Source organism: Zeugodacus cucurbitae, chromosome 2 (assembly GCF_028554725.1).
Source record: "Zeugodacus cucurbitae isolate PBARC_wt_2022May chromosome 2, idZeuCucr1.2, whole genome shotgun sequence".
Classification (NCBI taxonomy): Eukaryota; Metazoa; Arthropoda; class Insecta; order Diptera; family Tephritidae; genus Zeugodacus; species Zeugodacus cucurbitae.
Genome location: NC_071667.1, coordinates 23,763,855 through 23,779,600, shown reverse-complemented (window position 1 = coordinate 23,779,600; position 15,746 = coordinate 23,763,855). Strand labels below are relative to the sequence as shown.

General features: G+C 34.2%; 1 protein-coding gene across 1 annotated transcript in view; it reads right to left on the bottom strand.

Annotated features, from left to right (window-relative positions):
• The window catches only part of LOC105219837 (acetylcholine receptor subunit alpha-like 1), a 215,714-nt gene extending 200,468 nt beyond the window's left edge, over window positions 1-15,246 (bottom strand). Inside the window, exon 1 of the mRNA XM_054231505.1 lies at window positions 14,247-15,246. The gene's annotated coding sequence lies outside the window, so the exon portion shown is untranslated. The remainder of the gene's footprint in view (window positions 1-14,246) is intronic.
• Window positions 15,247-15,746: the final 500 nt, after the last annotated feature.

Below are 15,746 nucleotides of genomic sequence, written 5' to 3'. Positions count from 1 at the left end.
TTAAACGATTAACACTTATTGTATTTGGAATTAAATTTCGTATTTCATATGATAAATCAAAATTACTGCAAACCAAACAAATAACCTCGTAGCTAAGTTCCCTTCTTATTTGACTTTTGTTGAGAATTAATTAAAATTCTATTATGCCTTCATCCAGCTAACTGTAATTACGAATAAAGTAACATAAAGTACATAAAAGCCAGTCGTCTTTGCCAACCGATACACAACAGTGCATTTCTGTGGATGTATTAAAGCGCGAGTATATGTTTTCTAAGTAAGTAAGTATGAGTGTATACACACACTCATATATATTTCTGTATGCCATTAACGACACTCGAAACTGCAACAGTCGCGTGAACAGTGGAAATGTAATTTAGTTGCACAAAGCCCTAAATATAATGGGCTCCGCATGCCGTATATCAGAGTAAGTATGTAGCAGCTTCCCGCTGTCGCTTTGAGTTCATTTCAATGTACATATATATGTGTGTGTAATGAGTAAGAGTGCGTGTGCGCGCTATCAGTCCGTTATTATTCGCGTACATTACCCTTTGCTACATTAAACAATAGTGAAGCATTTTAAATGGAATTCACAAAGTATATGTGAGCGAGAGGAGAAAAAAATCAGAAATTATATCAAAGTAACTCATACTTGAGCAAATATACAGCACGAACACACCCACAAACTCAATAATGGTAGGCAGTCTCAGTTACGTAGTTACTTGGATAGGCTGTTTTATGGGTTGAAAACTTTTTCTCACATTTGTGGAATGGTATTTTGCCTCTTTCATTAAAATATTTTTATTTTAAGAAATATATATATTTAATATGGAATAATTATTTTCTTATTGTGCTCATCCTTGAACAAATCATTCGAAATTTTAAATTCAAATATCACCGGCTTCTATATAATAATTCAAGGTTGGTTTGCTGGTAGCATGTGTACATATGCATTTATCAAAGGAAGATTTATTTAATAGGTCGACAAATTCACCAATTTTTTCCAGTTTCATAAGGTAAGAGTCCCCATAAAAGTGTTGATAACTTGCAAGTGATTATCCAAAATCAAATTACAAAAGGATTCCAGAGATTATTTGTGAGATGATAAAAAATTGTTATTGTTCACTTTTTATCTATACTTCAATATATTTAATGAAAATAGGCTATACTACGTCTTAAAGCAACACGGAATCCTAACGTGCCACCAGCATACGCAATATACTTCTATGAGATCGCAGCTGATTCCGCAAAGTATTCACATATTTTCCTTAATATACGTCTTCTACGTTGAGTATGAAAAGTTCATAAAAGATTTTAGAAACCATAGATAAGATGTATGAAACATTGTTCTGCACACGTAACAAATCAGATCATATTTTTTCAAGTATTTATCATCTCTGAAGTCAACCTCTGTAACAGTAAGAGATTTGAAGCATACGTTAATTTGAATGATCTATGATCTGGAACTGGTTTCTTGCTAGAAGTATCATATAATGAAATGTGAAGTAAACGTGTAGTTCGAAATAAGAGAAGATACAAAAATATCGTCGAACTTAACCGTTCAGGGCTATAAAACAGCAGAAATTAATTACTAAACAGTAAAAAATTTGCTAATATAAAATTTACAAAAACAAAACACTCAGTTTACCAATATTGTCTTACAAATCGTACTACAAAAATCCAAGTTTACAACATATTAGCGATTACTAAGCCACTAAAACAAATTGAAATTTAATTCGAAGGAAACCACTATTTTATTACAATGTATATACACAAACAACTACAACAACGCTTAATAGTATCGAAAAACCAATAAATTATATATCTAACAAATGTCAATCAAAGCAAACATAGCCGTACATAAATTAACAACAAATATGGATACGGAGGCAAACTTTGAACTCTACAGCACACACGAGGTTATATGATAGCAGCAGTAAGCGCGTGTGTAAAAAATCTTCTGTGCTTCATATATTATACCTACGTTGCCCTGCTCACTGTCACAGTGCCACATATGTATGTGCGTATATGTGTGAAATTATATACTGTTAACTGCCTAACCCACTTGTGGGTTTGTCAATATAGCGGAAGTATCCAACTGACGAACGTCTGATAAGCATCAAGTGTGCGAGTATAAAGCAACAGAGCGAGGATGAAGCGAATAATGCAAACAAATGGAAATTTCGGAAAGAAAGTCAAAAATAATGGCAGCGTGTAAGCACAAAGTCAACACTTTTCTGCTTCTACGTCGAAGTCCACAGATAATATACACACAGCCTTTTTCGCTCGCATGGCTTTCATTTCCGGCTACCGGCTGACAGTGTTGACGTGTGGGGCTAAGCGTAAGGCGATAATGCGTGTGTGCGCTGATTTGAAGTGCGTTTAAAAAAATTTCGCTTATCAGTACAGGCAGAGATACATTTATAGCAACATGAATATGTTTATCATGGGTGTACCCTGCGTATGAGTAACATTTTGTGCTTTCTAATTTTTACTCATTCGTTTACTCGACGCCTTCAATAGTTGTTGTCACAAATTTGTGCGTGTGTGTGTGCTGATCGGCTTATGCGATTGTATTTACTTTGCTTTATAAGAAATTCAAGTGGGTGTGTTGTGTGTGTGTGTAGTGGTGTGCGTTCAAATCAAACTTGGCATATTCGATGCCAGTTTGAAGCACAAGCAGCACTTATCTGCATGTCTCCCCACTTTAAGCATAAACTGAACATCAACTTCGACGACAGGAGCATACATACACACACAAACACTCCAAGCATGCCTACATTTTATTAGACATTTTCATATATATAAATAGTAAAGTATGAACCTTGTGTTTAGCTGTTAAATCGCTTCTGGAAAATATTTTCGATTTTCATCGAAATTATTTGCTACTTCAATCAAAAGGCTTTGCGCCAACCCCGCCCACTCCTCCACTTGCTGCTGCTCTCTTGCTTGATTTCGCTTGACTCGCCTGTCGTCATCACTGTCAGCTTGCGTATCCTGTTACCCGACAGTGCGCTGTCTGTGTACACAAATACTTAAGCGCCAATGCCGAAAAACACTGCCGCCTGCAGCATCAGAGGCCACAGCAGCTTCGCCACCAAATTAAGTAACCCCCATCGCCAAGTGTCAAAGTGTCGAGTGTCTTTCGGGTTGCTGCACTAAGTCGCTGTCGTTTAGTTGATATTTGAGCATTTTAAAGGATACACGCCTTCGCTTATGCGCGTTTACTCGATACTCGCGCAGACAAACACCAACACACACCCACGCTTAGATGGGCTGCCACTAGCGGCTGCTTACTTGTGTTAAGCACAAAAATGGCAGTTATTTTACGCTGACATCTCGCATTGGCAAATCGGTTTCAGTTTGGACTTACTGTCTTGCGTTCTCTAGTTAGATGGTTTTTTTGCACTTCTTCTACTATTTTCGGCTGCCTCTACTTCGTTTCATTAGTCAATTTTACTGCAATTTGTCGAAATCTGCTGAAAGCTTCATTTTTCACAATTTTTTTATTTTCCTTTCTCTTTATATATCTCAGAATATAAATATATCTTTATGTATAGATAAGTATGTATGTATAAAAATACATTGTTCTTTGTTTCATAGGTTTCTTCCATAGTTAGTTCAGTTAAGCGTTATGTGAGACGAAAGCTCGAGTGGTTTAATGTTTATTTATCAAGCCTTCGGATTATTTGGATGACATGATGATGGAAAGAATAAAGAATTTTGTTCAGCACTTCCAGTCATATAGATATGTATGTATATAAGAACATGACTAAATTAAAACAAAAAGAAGTAGAAGAAGTTCAACAAAATTTTGTTCAATTAAGGAAAATGCATTTTTCATTTTAAATATAGTATATATTGCGCTCATTTTTATACTTCTAAAGTGACAATTATAAAATATTTTTAAATATATCCCCCATGTTGCTTCAACCACTTTAGGACTCTGAATAAAAAACAAATTAAATAATTTTCGTATACCGTTTCACTAAATATGCTTTTGGGAAAGCCCCAACTAGTGGCTGTATTGAGTTATTATAACACTTCACTTCATTACTGGGTTATACAGCCTCGTGTCAAGAACCCAAATCTTAGCTTTATTTTGAGAGCACTGGCGGGCAACTAGAAGAGTGAGCATAAGGAATTTCGCTATTTCTAAATTATATCATGAAAACTTAACTAGTAAAATGTGTCACGAATTTCTTCCGATATTTATTGAGAACATTTCTGTTAGGATCCCGACCATGGCTATTGAAATACTTCGCCTTAAACAATTAAAATACATTCTAGGCTGCTATCCATCTGTTTTTCATATGTCTGTTCTTAAGTCTTTCGCGTTAGCTATTTAACTAATCAACTCAATGTGAAACTCATAGCTCTTTTAGCATAAGGCCGCTGATATACTAATAAGAAACAATCACTAATTAAATCTTACTATAACTCGAAGAAACCCAAAGACAGAACTTTCATTCAAATTCAATATTTAAAAATGTGAAAAGACCGTTATGGAATCGTTAAATTTAAAGGTCTGAAAGACAATGAAATTTTAAAACATAATATCGTAAACATCACCAGCCTGATTGTATTTATATATAAGCATTTGAGCATAAAGAATGCATAAAGTACGATAAACTAATGAAAATCATCATATATAGTATATGAGGGTTGAGGTAATTCCTGAATATCCAAGACTCTACGTTCATTTCATTTTTCCAAGATATCTCACACATTAACATATATACGCATTTTTGAAAACCCTATAATTAGGTATATGGAAGCTAGAGGAAGTTATTACGCGATTTGAATAAATTTTGGAATTTCTGAATTACATTAAGATATCTGAGAGACTTAACGATATTTTCGGTGAAAAATTACCCTTAGGCACAGAGTTCTTCATATTCGATATCCGGAGCCTTGAAAAGTTATAGTCCGATCTCGACAATTTGTCCACTAGTAATGTCACAGCTCAAATACAGTATTTGTGTAAAGTTTTATTCCGGTATCTTCATTTCCTAATGTATATACTATAAAGTGAAGGAATCAGATGGAATTCAAAATTGAGTTAATTGAGTTAAACTTAAAAATGAACATCATATCAATCCGGGTTTTGAGTTCAGTTTATTTGGAATGGAATTCAGCTACTGAAACATTGATGTAGCAATAAAATATGAGAGTATTCCTGAAAGTATTTAAGTTTGAAGAAAAGAAAGAGTGTTAGCCTAAGATTTTTTAATATATTTTATTATTTTCCAATATATTACTTTTATTAATAAATTCTTTAAAATTAGTGTCAACGTCCACAAGGTAATATAATAATCCTCATGGTGATTCGGAGCCAATATAAATATAGTTCAATATTATTCAACTGAACTATGTGAAAAACATTGCTGAGGGACATAATAGCATTCTGGAACTTATGATGGATCAATCAAAATTTACTTATAGCAACGTTCTGTTTTAATAAAGTCAGGATCAATTTGAAGACTCACTTATACTACAAAATAAATATTGGTCGCTCTTGTATTAGCGATAAATTTCTCCTTAAAAAAATAATTATTTCAAATAAAAAAGTTAACTCAAACTAATTTCAATCATCATTACAAAATTAAATCGAATTAAAGCGAGTTAAATAACAAAGTACATACAAAAAAAAAACACAAGAAAGAAGTACGGAATTTGAAAAGCATCCATTTTTTATTGTTTCAATAGTTATTAAACTTTTTTATGATTTCCAGAGTTAAAGAAAATCTCAGTTGTAAAATTTTATGATTTCTTCCAAGTCAATGTCGCAAATACAAACAAGCTTACAGTGTTTTCATAAATACAAAGCTTCCTTATGTGCTGCTCTCCCTCCCTACCGCTGTCGGTTATTATCCACGCATTCGTGCGCAATCAGCAAAAATTTGTGCCTACTCAGACGAGCGAGCGTTAAAATCTAGCAGCACAAATTGTAAAAACATAAAAATATATATGTACATACATATTAACGCAACTTAGTTGTGCTACAAGCAGCAAACACGGATATTTGCCGCAATATGTTTGTAATATTTTGCAGCTTTTCGATGTTCTTAATAACATAAAAAGTGCCATTTGAGTAAAGCAAATGGTCAATGTGGAGAAGAATTGTGGAAACCTAAAAAAAATATAAAAACTTGCACAGCTCAGCATAGCAAACAACATCACATGACAAGGAATGCCTTGCAACAACTTACAAAATTATTATTATTTTGTTGTTGTTTTTTTCGATAAATTCCTGCGCTGCTGTCGCTTTGAACCCAGACTTAGCTCAAAATATTATATACATTTTTGGTATAGATATATAAATATATATGCGAACTTAATGACGGCATTCAACTTTATTTCGGCGTAGATCCATTTTGTAGCACGAACCAAAATTATCGTAAAAATATTTTGTTTTTACAATATTTGGTGGGGCAAGTTTTATTTTTACTGCTTCAGCGTTGCGTAAATTGCACTACAACCACTGTTGAATACATACACACATACAAATTCGCTTATATAAAGTGAAAGTGTTTTAGCAAACATTTGTGAGTTCACAGGTCTGTATTGAGTGTTTTCTGTTGCGAATATTTTTGTTTACGTGCTTTGATATTCACTCATACATTCAAACGCGCATACAACAACATTTAAGGGCATTTAGTGCTTCGCTAACATTGGAGTGCACCGCCAATAACACTCAACTCGAATTTGTACAAAATATTTTAGAAATTTATACTATTTTTTGCTTACATTTAACGCGGTTTATACACTTCCACAGCTTGTTACATTTCCGTCAGCTTGTTCGATATTTCAATGGAAATATAATATTTTAATATATCTCTCATATATACACATGTACATTTACATTATATAACTTAACATTTATACTTATGCCTATATACTTTACTGAATTACTATGGAATTATTTGAAATATCAAAAAAGGAAACACACAATTTACGCAACCTTCGCCAAAAATTCCGCTCTTCAAAACATCAAAGCGTAAGAAGTTGTTATTTCAGGAATAATTTTATCTATTGCTATGTACTCATATAAATATATATAAATCAGATACAGCTAGAAACCAACCAGAATATAGGGTGAGTACCCTATAAGAAATTTCTGAGAACTTAAGTTCGACAAGCCTTACAGAGTAGCGAATCGAACACGTTATACCAGTTGTTCAAACAGATGGCGACACTTGCAGTAACTGTGGAAAATTTCATATATTTGATTGAGATAGTTCTGAAAATAATTCTCGAGCAATTAGTATACATCTCAAAATGAACTACATTCATTTATTGTAAAAATACCATATGAAGTTTATAGTCCTACGTTTACAAAGCTTACATGTCAGATTTAGGACCATAGCTCATTATGGTCGTCGTATATACCGAACATTTCTACAATTTCATTAGTATTTGGTTTAGTTCTTCGTTTTAATATCGAACACCTTTGTCATATGATTCTAGTTCTACTAAGAGCGAGATTCATTACCATAGCTCATTATGGTCGTCGTAAATACAGAACACATATTTTGATTGTTGATACTGTTAATTTTACAAACGTTTCTCAATGCTTCAAAACTTGACCTTTAAAGAGGCTTTCTTACCAAACCTAAAAAGGACTACAATTGTAAATATGAATTATTTTACTATTACATCGATTTCAGATCTATTCTTGTTTTATAGCTTTTTGAGCTAATCAATTAAATTAATTAACTGCTCGATTAAAACGCTGATTAAGATCGATTTACCATACAAAATAAAAATCTACATTAATTTTAAATTTCTTAGTCTGTGATTGGCAGTATTTTCTTATAAAACAGCATTAATACTACTTGACGGTAAATGTCGCTACTTGAAATCTATACTACTATTATAAAGAGGAAATATTTGTATGTATGATTGTAAAGCATAAACTCAAAAACTTCTGTGCCGATTTAAAAAATTGTTTCACCATTGGAAAGCTACATTCACCCTGAGTAACATCTTCTTCTTCTTGACTGGCGTAGACACCGCTTACGCGGTTATAGCCGAGTCCTCAACAGCGCGCCACGCATCTCCCCTTTTGGCAGTTTGGCGCCAATTGGATATACCAAGCGAAGCCAGGTCCCTCTCCACCTGGTCCTTCCATTGGAGTGGAGGTCTCCCTCTTTCTGGGCTTCCACCAGCAAAATATTAGAAATATACAAACTCGAAATAGTCGAACTCTGAGTGTTCCCAACGCCTTCACAATCAGAGAGAAAGACAAAGGACACCAAAGACTAGAGGTCGTAATCAAGTTTTAGCACATTACAAATAAAATATAATTTCATGTTCGAATTTTCCTCATTTTCCTTTTTTCTAATGAACTCTGGCAAGAAACAGTAAAGTATATACATGTGTATGGGAGAGTGTGTGAAAACGTATAACTTTTGAAATGTTTGTTTAAACCCATGCGAAGCCGGAGCTGTCTGCTAGTAAATAATGAAATAGCAATCAGCTGATGAAACTTTCCTGCTTCTTATGAAAAGCAAAAACCAAAATGTATAATAGCTGATCGTTTATCCAGTATACGGCAGTGTAAAGGGCAAAAAAGGATTTCTCAATAAAAATTATTATTGATTGATGAAGTGTTTGGAAGAAATTTCTAAATAAAATATTTTTTATATAATTTTTTTTAACTGGTTGGCAACGTCAAAGTTAAAAGACGCTCATTGCAGACTGTATAATATATCCATGTGGCAACTCTATTTTTGTATTCAAGCTAAACAATTTACAAACAAGTATTCATTATAAACATGTGACAACTCTATTAATTAAAATATTTGCTATAAAACTTGTTGCAAACCTTAAGTTTGCGATGAAAGTTGCACAAAGGATCCTTTTACAATAAATGTGGCAAACATTTACGTTCCGATTATATAGATCTCTAGTTTAAAGTCAAACAACCCAAGAATTAAAGAAATGTAACTAATAATCTAAACTTTAAAAGACTTTGCTACCGAAAGCACTCGCTTCATATTTAAGAAGAATTTATGCTCACGAAGAAGACTTTATCCCTATAAAAAGGTATAAATAATATGAGACTGACAAGCCACTTCCTTATCAAAACGCACACAAATTACAAATAATCGCTAAACAACAAAAGCAACTAACATGGAAATGTAGTAAATTGTCTCCAAAAATAGAGCAAATGGCAAATAAATAAAATGTGATAGGTGAGAGCAGGCAAAGGAGTTAAGCGGTAGAGGATAAGTGGAGCGTGGGCGGAGCGACAGTTTGAGTTTACAAAACAATCAAGTCTCCAGTCTGGCTGGTTGTTGAAGTTGCCAGCATATAAATATTCGTAGAGGATAAAGTGAAAAAAGAAATTACTTAAATTCGATAAAAAGAAATAAAGCTTTGAGAAAGGGATAGCAAAGAAGCTGCAAATCTCTAAAGCAAATAACCCGCAAAAGCGTACACGCATTAAGCAGAACGCTAACGATGCAAATAGTGCTAGTCAAGACAACATATGTATTTATTGTATTTGTTTCTTCTTTGTTGTTGTTGTAATTGTAAAAGTCGCCAACCGACCAACTTCAACAGCCATAAAGCCATTTAGAGCGCCAAGTGGGTGAGCAAAGCTAATATGGACACGTGCATACTTATATATACACACACTAACACATAAACAAGACGCAATACATGTATGTATGTATAATATGTTCATATACATATGTATATACTGTAATGTATAGTAAAGTAAACAAAATCATAGAAATCAAATACCACAACGGAAATGGTGGCAGAATAATAATGTAGAAAGGGAATAGCAAGAAAAAATATTGTGTTACACACACACACACTTACACTGAGCAATATGAATATAAATATAAATATATATATAATTTTGCTTTCCTTACGCACAACTTACATGCCGTAACATAGTATTCCTTAGTAACATATCGCATATTATGTAGGTGGACTCACATCTTCGTCTACACCCTGCCACTCATGGCATTATTTGTAATTGTAATTGTGGCATACACAAGCAATACTTAGAAACTGTTATGAGTATTTTGTTTACTGTGCAAATATGTACTTAATGAAATACGGTATGCTCAATGCTGTGAATAAATTTGTATACATACAAAGAGACTTCATACTGGGTATGTCAAGTTTTGTATCGTTATGAAATTAAAATAATAATTTTGAGATTTACTAGTTGATTGAGCAGGATAGAAAATAGATTGAACCTCAACTCACTATATTAAAAATGGTTTGGTCCATTTTACAGTCTTTGGCAGTGTCACGTAGCAAAAAGTGTCATATGGTGAAAAGAAGATCTATTCCAGATACATAAAAATATACAGTGTGACCAATAAATAAATCTTTGGGACTAAGCTTGCGACAGAATAATCATTGAACCATATTTTATATTTACAAACCACCTAGACCTCTAGTATGACGTTCCCTGACTCATTTTTGTGAGGTTCTTGGAGGAGGACAGTGTCTGCCACCAATCCTCGGTCCATTAACACGCTAAAGACAAACATATATTTGTATATATATATAAAATCCCCAAAGCAATAGACAGCCAATTTTACAATTTAATTGAAATTGTATTCAAAACGAGCATTTATAATTCATAACGAGTCCAATTAAGAAAAACAAACAACTATTTCGAATATAAAAGTCGATCGTAGTTTTCAGTTATTTAAAGTTTACAGATCGACGTAGGAGAAGGCACACCCTGTATATAAGACGTACTATACAGAGGTAGTCAAAATTATTTACACATCGGACGTTTTTTTACAAGTTTCACGCATAAAGTATTCGCTTGTTGTTGTTGTCGCAGAGTAACAAAACGCTATGTTGTTATAAACTTTGATCTATTCCCGAGAGAATGAAGTCAGTTTGGCTAGAATTGCTAGAAATATGGCGGAGAAATAAGCAAATGAACTGAAGACTCGCAGTAGTCAAAAGTATTTACCCACGGCGATGTAGCCTTTATCCTTGGAATTGGTTTAAGCCGAAGTAGTAATTGTTACTAAGTTTAAGACTCAGGTTTCGACTTCGGAGTTACTTAAAATTTAAAGAATTTGATGATACAAAATCCCAAAATTAGTCCTGTTAATATTGCAGCAGCATCGAATCAGCATATGCATGAACAGTCAATGATGTTACACTGTTAAGGACATTTAAAAATAGTGATAGTTGTGATTTCTTGGGGAAATTTTCCTTACTTAAGTTCTGGAGATTTGGTACTAATTTAGGGACCCTAAATCATCCGGATATATCAGAATGCACATGAACATGCCATTGTAGTGGTCCGTCGGCCTTTTCCAACTATTGACTACATTTTACAACAGAATGCTCCATTTCATAAAGGATCTTTACCTACAAAAGTTTTAAATGAAGCAAATCAAGTTGACCTCCGCACAGCCCTGACCAAAACTTTTGTCAAAATGTTTGGTCTTTAGTTAAATATCAGAGGACAATTGATGTAATAACCGAAAACGGCGAAATTACCGACATTTGGTCTAACTTAACAGTTAACTTAGCGCACAATTGTGTTGAATCAATTCGGACCATAAAGCAGGCTGTTATTGATGCCAATGGTAATGTAACCAAGTATGAATTTATCGCCTTAGAATAGGAACTTATACTGAACATTAAAATTTTAAAGTTATCATTAAATAAAAACAGAATAATCGAGTTCAAGTTGTGTGTAAATAATTTTGACTACTGCGAGTCTGTAGTTCATTTGCTTATATCTCCGCCATATTTCTAGCTATTCGTGCCAAACTGACTTCATTCTCTCAGGAATAGATCAAGGTTTACAACAACATAGCATTTTGTTACCATGCGGCAAAAACAGCAACAAGCGAAAGCGTTTTATGTGAAACTTGTAAAAAAACGTACGATGTGTAAATAATTTTGACTACCTCTGTATATTAGTACAATTGTTTAAGCGCATATTTAGGAATCTACCTAATCAATCGAGCACTTTTAAATAAGAGCTTTCACCCTATGTTGTACAGCTTTTTTATTTAGGCTTTAGGTATTTAGTATTTAAACGGATTATAAAATATTTCATGAAATATCTTAGAAATTTTCTGCTTAATTTCGTGTTTAAAGTAATCACAAGAGTTTCACTATATTGCGTACAGCTTTCTTGATTAACATCAGATAATAAGTTTTTAATGGAAGAATAAGAACTTTCAATGAATCTTAGTTTTTACACATTATATATTCAAAAGCAGTATGAGAGCTTTTACCTAGTTTTGCACAGCTTTTTTGATTAGCTTTAGATACTTTCAACTCCAAAGCAAAATAAGAGCTTACATTGAATACCGTAAATAATTTTTATTCAATAACAGGTTCGTATTGGAAGGAAGTAAGAGCTTCCATTAAATCGGGTACAGATTTCTTGAATAACTTCAGACAATTCATAAAAAAAGATAGAGCTTTCACTGAATTGTGCAGAGCTTTTTTCTTAGCTTTAGACATTTTATATTTAAAAAAGAATAAACAGTTTTATTGAATATCGTAAATTTTATTTCAAACAATTAATGTTTAACCGAAGAATAAGAGCTTTTATTGAATCGATGAAAGCTTTTTGATTCTTCTTAGATAACTAATTTCCTAAAGAAATGAAAATATTATATCGTATTTATTGTTATATGTCATTTTTACAGTTACTTAGCGGTTATCTCCATTTTGATTGCAGCGCATTAATATTTTGAACTATATTATTTACGTACATATATTTATAGCTTTCAATAAAAGATTTACTCATGTAGCTTGCATGGCTTTTAAAGTCCCGTTAGAATACACGTTTTTTGTTATTGCTTTTACTTAATGGCATTATTATTGTTTTTGTGCGTTTTTAAGTTTGGGTGTATGTGTGTATTCGAGCGCATTCACTTTTGACTGCAGCCGGAAGTATCCATTGAATGACAATAGACCATAATAGCGTATGTACACATGCACACAGACAGACGTATAACCTCTACTTATAAGTTCAAATATCCACAATTAAATGCTGCATACTCATATATGTACTTATATAGCGTGCATTCGCATGTATTGTTTGGCTGGCAACTGTTCATTTCCAACCTGAGTAAGTTCATTGTTGGAAATCTCAAATGTGCAAAGTTCACTAAACCTCAACCTTTTATATGTGGACATAAGCTACAACTATAACTGTAATGAACTATCGAGTAAACCAAAAGGTATGTACACAAAGCGCGTATATGTACATAAGTACAACTGTCTATTATTGTTTATGTGAAAAGGTGCTCACGGCTTCAAATGCATACTAACAAAAATATGTAGTTCTATGAGATGCGCAGAATAATGCACAAGTGCCTAAATCAATTAGCTGTATTCTTCCAGGAATATATAAATATATGTTACCATGCCATTTGCAGAGATATATGTATGCCGGCTTTAAAGCCAAGTGATTAATACTTAAAAAAAATCTGAAATATTTGCAGAAAACAATAATAATATTTTGTTCAATATAATATTCTTTATTTTCCTTCTTACTTAATCTTTTATTTTAAGGTTAGATAACAAGGTATTTTTTAATATGATGGAGATCGGCGGCGAGAGGCTTCCTCCAGCCGAACATTCGAGACTTTACTCAAAAGCTGCTCGCTGCACTGGTACACTGACGGGTCTAAAACGTCTGAGGGCATAGCAGGCCCATGTATTAAACTTTCTGTACCAATGGGTGCTTTACCAAGCATATTCCAGGCAGAAGTTTATGCTATAAAGCTATAAACCGGTGTGATGTGCAAATAAACGACTACAGTGGGTCCCCATACTATCCGGAAAATGTTCCGGACACCACCCCAACATCATCCTGGAATTTATCAGGGTGTTGGGACTAATGGAGTCGTTGTAGACTAGGAGAGGGCACAATAGACCACAGGTCGCAGTGCATGCCTCTATTTAATATTATATTTTATTCTAACACTATACACTATATAACACTTGTTAAAAATGGAAAATAGATAGTTTTAAATGGTATACTTTACTGAAGATATGTATAACGGAGAATATAAAAGGGCCAAACTGGTATTCTTTTTGCGCGATTTTTTTAAGAACGCTCTGAATTTGATGTATAGTGAAACTAATACTCGTACAACTATCAATTAGATTTCTAAACTATAATTCAGCTAATTCTGTAATTAAAAGAAACAATTAAAAATCCTTGGAAATTTTCAATTTTCCTTACAGCTTTTTCTTTAATCAATAAATTTCAATATACTCACACTTCTTCCGCAAAACGTTGCATCGCCTACAAATCGCAGCCTTGTGCCAATTTTGCGCTCGTAACGCTTTGATCGCCGCTCAACGTCGTTCACGTCGTTGTCACCTTCGATGCACAACTCATTAACACGCGCACTCACACTGTCACTAACACTACTCGCATATGCCGAACGCCAACGAACACGACCGCGATCGCGTACACGATACTTTTTTCTACAACGAGTTCGATTACCGTTATGCTTGTCACATGACGCCGATATGCCTGTCCGCTGTATTGTATAGAATTCAGCAGCAACTAAACTCTGTTGCGATTGCTGAGGAATTGCGTTTACGACGACGACGACGCCGCCGCTGTTGTTGCTGCTGCTGCGACTGATTGTCTTGGCCGCAGTTGGCGCACTCACACCGACGCTATGATCATTTGTACTGTTGTCATGTGATGAGGACGAATTGGCCGCCGTTGAGGATGATGAAGCGGCTGTGGCGGCAGCGGCGTTGGCGGGGGTGGGTGTGGTTGTGGCGCCCGCCAAAATGCCAGCGCACGCTACGCTGGCAGCAGCAAAAATGGCGGCGGCGACTGTGGCAGCGGCAGCAGCAAATCTGCTGCTACTGCGCACCAATAACGCTAAATGGCGTTGTGTGTGATATTGCTGCTGTTGTTGTGTTTGTATTTGTTGTTGTTGTTGTTCTTGTTGTTTTACAACACATGTGTCTGCTGTTGTTATTGGTCTGTCAGCTGTACTTGACGCAATAGTAGCGGCTGCTGCTACTGTTGTTGTTGTTGTTGCTTGCAGTAATAGTGTTGTTGCCGCCGGTGTCGTGGTGGTGGTGTGGGCGGTAGCTAATACATGCCCGCCTCCTCCTCCTCCACCGTTGCGTTGACGTTGCAGTGTTGCGTTAATCTTGAATGGCAGCGTTTGGTTTGTTAGATGTGTTCGTTTGTTGCGTGGCGTGCTGCGTAGTCGATTTTTAGGCGCACATCTTTTGAGAACAATTTTTCCAGCGAATGTTCAACGGTTTATTGTTGTACTATGTGTACTTGTAGTAGTAGTGGTTTTAAATGCAATCGAGAAATTTACTTTTTAATATTTTTTTTTGTTGTTTTGGAACTATTTGTCTCTTTTTAGTGAGTGTAATTTTAAATACGTTCAGTGTGATTTTTATTTTGATTTCTTCGCAAATTTATTTTATTTTGTTTAATATTAAATTTTAATATTTTAAATTATTTTTTTATTTTTTTAACATCAAATTAGTTTTGTTTTAGTCAAACGCACATTGAAAAACGATGCACTACGACGTTTAGCTAATGCGCCGAAATGTATGCTTCTTTTTTTACGTTTCGTTTACATCTATGAACGTGGTGCGCTTATGTAATTATGCTGTGCACTTTTTGGCGCTTTTCACCGATTTGTTAAACAAAATTTACAACTATTAAATATTTCTTGAGTTTGTCAACTAGAAAATGTGCTTAGAAACAATTTTAAGAATTCCATTAGTTATGT